Raw genomic sequence first — 6,221 nt, forward strand, 5'->3', positions numbered from 1 at the left:
CAAAACACTTCCCAGAGACGAGCCTATGAACTGCACTTCATCAGCCTCCTGGATACTAAAAATCATGGACTAAATATAATAGACATTGGATTTATGACACATTATAACCTGCCTGACATCTGACTCCCCAGGTATCTCTCCACTATTCATCCCCCTTCTCTCTTCCCCACCCGCCCCAGCTTGTCTCTCACCCATTGACTCCTCAGTCTACATTTTCACTGAGTACCTATCTTGTATACATACCAGCCCAGCCTCTGGCTTCTTTACTTTTTATTCCATCTAGGAAGAGCACACACCAACTGCAGAAACTTCCTTACCCTGACGAAGGGTTTTTGAACCCAAGAGCTTGCTTAATAATTGTTTTCCAACTATTTAAGTTGGTCTAATAAAAAATATCAGATTCACCCAAAGAACCTTGTCTGTAATTTTTAAAGAATTATGGGCCAATCCTACTGTTATTCAGGTAAATGGAAAAATGAGTCCCACAGGTTTGAGTGGATACAAACTTAGGTCCTTATTGTAGGTTTTGTGCACAGATATTGTTAAGACCTTTTAATGTTCTAAATCTAGCAGCACCCAAAAAATAGTGTACCTGTACCCGGTATGACATTCTCATATCAATAGTTTTTTTCATTCCTATGGCTTGGAATAGTGCAATTTATTACTTTATTATTTTTTCATTATACAACTTAATGGGTTAATTCCCCAGCTGCATTGAAGCACAGCTCAACACAGCTGGGGAGTCACAACAGCTGTGGTTCTAAGTCATGTTTTTACCTGCCTGGTACAAACATAATTTTCCCAGCTTTTAATAACACCCTATGGTTCATTATTCTGGCAAGGATCAGTTAGAGCACAGTATTTTCTGGTCCCTTTCCCTCTCCTTTTGGGAAGTTCATTATGTAAGTTTATGGGAGGAGTTGAAAATAGGAAGCTGCAGAGAAGTCACTTGAACCAAGGCGAAGTTGCATACATATATATATATATATATAGAGAGAGAAAGAGAGAGAGAGGCAGGATGTCTGGTTAGAGATTAGATGAAATAATAAACACATAATTTATTTAAATGACGATGAGGGATCCTGATTTTGTCTGATTAAAAAAAATCCCAAATTCTCTGACAAAACCCCCCAAATCAGCATTATATAATGATTACAATGAAATGGCACTATATGTAGGCATGAGTAGAAAACAATCTTTTATTGATATATTTACAACCTTAAAGAAGTTTGGAATCTATCTATCTATAGAAAACTTACCTCCTACTGGGGGGCCAGAGTAGGAGCAGGGACCACGGCTGTGGCTGCGTGAGCCAGAGTTACGCCAGCTGTTTAATCAGCTGTTTCCTGGGCGGGGAACAGCTGGACCAATCACGGCGGCCGTGCCGGCCACCGTGGGAAAGTTTAAAAGCCCCGCCAGAACCCGGGCGGGGGGAGAGCTGTAGAGAGAGAGAGCTGGTGTGCAGCACGCCAGACATGCTGAGGCTCATGCATGGGAGAGGAGCAGCACAGGCAGTGCAGCACCAGGAGGCAGAGCAGGGGAGGCATTTGAGCCCCCTGTAGGAGGCTGGGGGAAAGGAGACAGCTCCACATCCCTCTCCTCCCCAGAAGTATATTTCTTTAAAAAAAAGGAAAAATAAGAGTGATAGAGAGAAGCGGTGTAAGAACAAAGCGCCCTACTCAGAGGCACTGCAGTAGGCACAACATCATGCCTAGATAGCCTGACAGCTTTGAGGGAGGGAAGGCTACGCCTCGAGGCAGGAGGGACAAGTACCAACTGAGCACACTTGGACATGGGATTCCTCCCGAAGCAAGATGTGGTCAAGCCCGCAAGGCTAAACCACCATTGGGCTGATGCCCATCCGGTTGGTGAGGGGATGGGGTGTAGGGGAGGTGGAGCCCCGTGGAACATCGCGCCAAAATCGTGAGTACTGCTGTTTCCCGGGAAAGCCCTCCCAGGAAGAAGATCTCCATTGAACCCTCTCTCTTTATAGCATAACATCAAGTCGTGGCTGGAGAGTTGAGGGGAGGGGCTACACACCTGGCAGGCAGCGCAAGACACAAGGCCCCATGTATCACAGTGGTGCATTGGCTGGGAAACTTTCAGCATCAGCGGGACAGAGATCATGACCTGGGGAAAGCAGAGATGCAACTGCCAGCGATAGCCCATGTGGAGTTACTTACACAGGCTATTCAGGCCATAGGGCAAGTGCTGGAGGTGTAATAGTTGCAAGTAGCACACCAGCAAGAGTGGATGCAGCGTAATGTTGCTCTATTCAAGATGCCCCGAATGACAAGGGAAGATGATCCTGAAGCTTACACAGAAGCCTTTGAGAGGACCGCTATCCAGACGGGGCTGGATCGTAGTCAGTGGGGGCAGCCGCTAGGCACTTTGGTGATAGACCAGGCCCAAGTCGCCTACCAGGCCCTGTCAAGGGAGGATGCCCGAGATTATGAGGCTGTCAAGGCAGCGATCCTCTATAGGCTGGAAATTTCCCCAGAAAGTTAGAGGCAGGCATTTTGAGCACGAAAACCAAAAGAAGGTAAGCGACCCCGTGGCTTGTTGCAGTCTTTGCGAGATTCGCTTAATAAATGGTTACCGGCCGGCAGGTTTGACTGGGAGGGGGTGATGGACCTGATCTTATTAGAGCAATTTCTCTGGGACTTGGAAGAAGACACCCAGAGATGGGTATGGAGACACCAACCGTGGACCAGTGAGGAGGCCCTCCACTTGGCTGATGCCTTCGCTAACTCAGAAAGTGAGAGAGGGTATGGGCGAGGCTCACGGGCCTTGAAGAAGAGCCTGATGAGTGAAGTGGAGAGGTGGACTGGCTTGAGAAGAGGATCATCGAGAGGGCTGGTGTGCTATCGCTGTGGGCGAATGGGGCACATCTCCTGTGAATGCGGTTTGGGCCTAAGCGAGTTGGGCCACGAGCCAGCTGGATATACTCCGCCCCATGAGAAAGGCAAAGAGACGGAGAGGGGAGAGCTCATAGATTTCAGTTTTGGGTTTACCGCACAAGAAGGAGGATGGAACTGCCTCGTAGTAACCGCCTGGATCGGGAGCAAGGCAATCAGAGCAACTCTGGATACAGGGTGTTCCCAGTCCCTACTCTGCGCGGATCTCGCCCCGCGGATGGGGGGCAAGGATGCCGGACCCATAACCATGACGTGCATACTGGGCGGCGAGATGCATTTTCGGAGTTGTTATCTGCTGTTTAGGGTCATGGAGTTCTGTGGCTAGCTGCGGGTTGGACTGGCACCTGCCTTAGCCTGTGAAATGATCCTCGGGAGAGGATGGGGACGATTCCACAGTGCTCAAACAGGTACGAGCTACAGAGGAAGAAAGGAAGAGGCTCTGGAGGGTAAAAGGCTGGGCTGGTGAAAGCCCATCTCACCCGAGTGAAGTGGCATCAGGCAGTATTAACCTGGAGCAAATGGTTAGTGCAGCCCAGTTCCGTTGGGCCCAACAAGAAGACCTGGAACTCCAGCAGCTATGGACCGAAGACTCCGGGGAAGGAACGTCGCGAAGTCATTCCGCTTTTGAGGTAATCGGGGGGTTATCACATCGGGTCCAACGGGGCAAGGAGGGCACCTTGAAAGGGAAACAGTTAGTGGTCCCGTCCTCACTCCGCCTCTCTGTGTGGAGATTGGCTCGTGACTCCCCAATGGGAGGCCATTTAGGATGCACCAAGACTTGGGCTAGGCTGATCCAAGAATTCTTTTGGCCACGTCTGCAAGAGGACGTGGAAAGTTGGGGGGCCGCTTGCCTGGAGTGCCAAAGGGCTCAAGAGGCCACCTAGGGCACTGTTGCACCCCATGCCGATAATAGAGACACCGTTCTCCCGAATTGCACTGGACATAGTGGGCCCTCTCCCAAAGTCACACAACGGTTATCAATATATTTTTGTTTTGGTGGATTATGTCCTTGTTGATCCAGTCCAAAAATTGCAGGACTGGATCAACAAGGCCCAACGGATTGCCGGCCAAAATTTGAGGGCCACCCAAGAGCTACAAGAAACCCACTATAATAAGAAACAAGAACCCGGACCTTCCAGCCAGGAGATATGGTTTTGGTGTCGCTTCTGGCCTCCTCAAGCAAACAGCTGGCAATGTGGCAAGGCCCGTTTACAGTAGTTCGACAAGTGGGGCCAGTGGATTATGAATTGCTCAAGCCGGGCCACCACCGGGAATGCCAAATTTACCATGTGAACCTTCTTAAGGAGTGGAAAACCCCACAGGGCTGGATGGCACAAGAACAGGAGATGGGGGAAGACCTGTGACCACTCTGCCCTGGGTTAAGCAAATCCATAGGGGAAGAATCAGTGCAAATGGGCAAAGAGCTGGATATCCAGCAACAACAGGAGCTGTTTGACTTAATAGAGGATTTCTGGACAGTGTTCCAAGAAACCCCGGGACAAGTGACGGAAATTGAACATGAGATCAGAACACCCCCTGGTGCACTGGTTAGGGAAAGGTGGAGGCCGATACCCCAGCACTGGCAGCAGGAAATATGTCAGGAGATAAAGAAGATGCGGGGACAGGGAATTATACGACCATCCCGTAGCCCTTGGCATAGCTCCATTGTGCTGGTGGCCAAGCCTGACAGGTCACTGCATCTGTGTATAGACTTTAGGAAGCTAAATGCCTTGATGACCTTGGATGTATTCCCTATGCCGCACATTACCCACCTCATCGAGAGGATCAGTGAAGTGTGGTACATACCTACTCTCGACCTGGCCGAAGGGTACTGGCAAATCCCAATGCGCCCTGCAGATTGTGCCAAGACTGCTTTTGGAACCCCTTGGGGCTTATTCGAGTTTATACGGATGCCCTTTGGCCTCAACGGGGCGGCTGCCATCTTCCAGAGGCTGATGGACACCTTGCTGGCACTGCACGCATCATATGGGGCAGCATATATCGACGATATCGTTATATTTACTCCCAGCTGGCACCAACACCTTGAAGCCCTGAGAACCGTCCTGGGAGAACGCTAAGCAGTGGGTCTGACCACCAATCCCAAGAAATGCAAGTTAGTCGGATGAGAAATGACATACCTACGGTTTCGGGAAGGCAGCGGAATAATACATCCCCTGACCAACAAGATAGAAGCCATACGACGATTTCGGGAACCTCATACCGCAAAAAGCTATGCTTCTTCTTGGGACTCATGAATTATTATTGATGGTTTATACCGCATTTTGCAAGTCTCTCCACACCCCTCACAGACTGGCAGGAGGGCCCGCAGCACTGTTGAAATTGACACCAGACATGAAAAGGCGCTTCAAAGAATTGAAGGAGGCAACGCATCACAATGCCATAGTGCACACCCCTAATTTTGATGCCCCTTTTATTTTACAGACGGATGCGTCAGGCCGCGCCCTGGGGGCGGTATTACTTTAAAGATGTGGGGAAGAAGAGTGCCCGATCACCTTCGCCAGCCGGAAGCTCAGCTGCACCAAGACCAGGTATGCCACGGTTGAGAAGGAGTGCCTGGCAATACGCTGGGCAATAGAGTACTTTAAGTATTACCTAATGGGGTGAGAATTTATGGTAGTGACGGATCACACCCCACTACAATGGTTAACTCAGAAACAAAGCGTAAATGCCCGGATTACTTGCTGGGCCTTGGCATTGCGGCCCTTCAAGTTTACAGTTATACAACGCCCGGGCAAAGATAATTTCATGTCTGATTTTCTATCCTGATGGGGAAGCCCAGACAAGTTGGAGGAGGAACCATGCCACATTCATGAAGAGGAGCATCAGGCTTTAGAAGACGCAGCACTAGGGGTCCAGATGCCAGAAGGCAACTTAAGGGGGCAGGGTAATCCCCGTAGGCCCTAAACCCCAGAAACAGCCCCCCTGTGGGAAAAACTTACCTTCTGCCGGGCAGCCAGAGCAGGAGCAGGGACCATGGCGGGAAACAGCTGAGCCAATCACAGCAGCCGTGCCAACCACCATGGAAAAGTTTAAAAGCCCCGCCAGAACTCGGGCAGGGAGAAAGCCAGAGAGAGAGTTGGTGTGCAGCACGCCTGTTACCAAATTTGCCATTACTTTGGGGTGTGCTCATTTATTAGGGATAGTTTCTAGGGTCTTGGTGATTCTGTCAATGTGCTGCTTGTGTTACTATACGGAGCTGTATTTCTCCCTTCTGCAAGCCCTCACCCCCAGTGGAGCTATCTTGCAGGACTCAATCTCAATGGGCTGGGTTCCTCCAGTCAC

Source organism: Alligator sinensis, unplaced genomic scaffold, assembly GCF_000455745.1.
Source record: "Alligator sinensis unplaced genomic scaffold, ASM45574v1 scaffold227_1, whole genome shotgun sequence".
Classification (NCBI taxonomy): domain Eukaryota; kingdom Metazoa; phylum Chordata; order Crocodylia; family Alligatoridae; genus Alligator; species Alligator sinensis.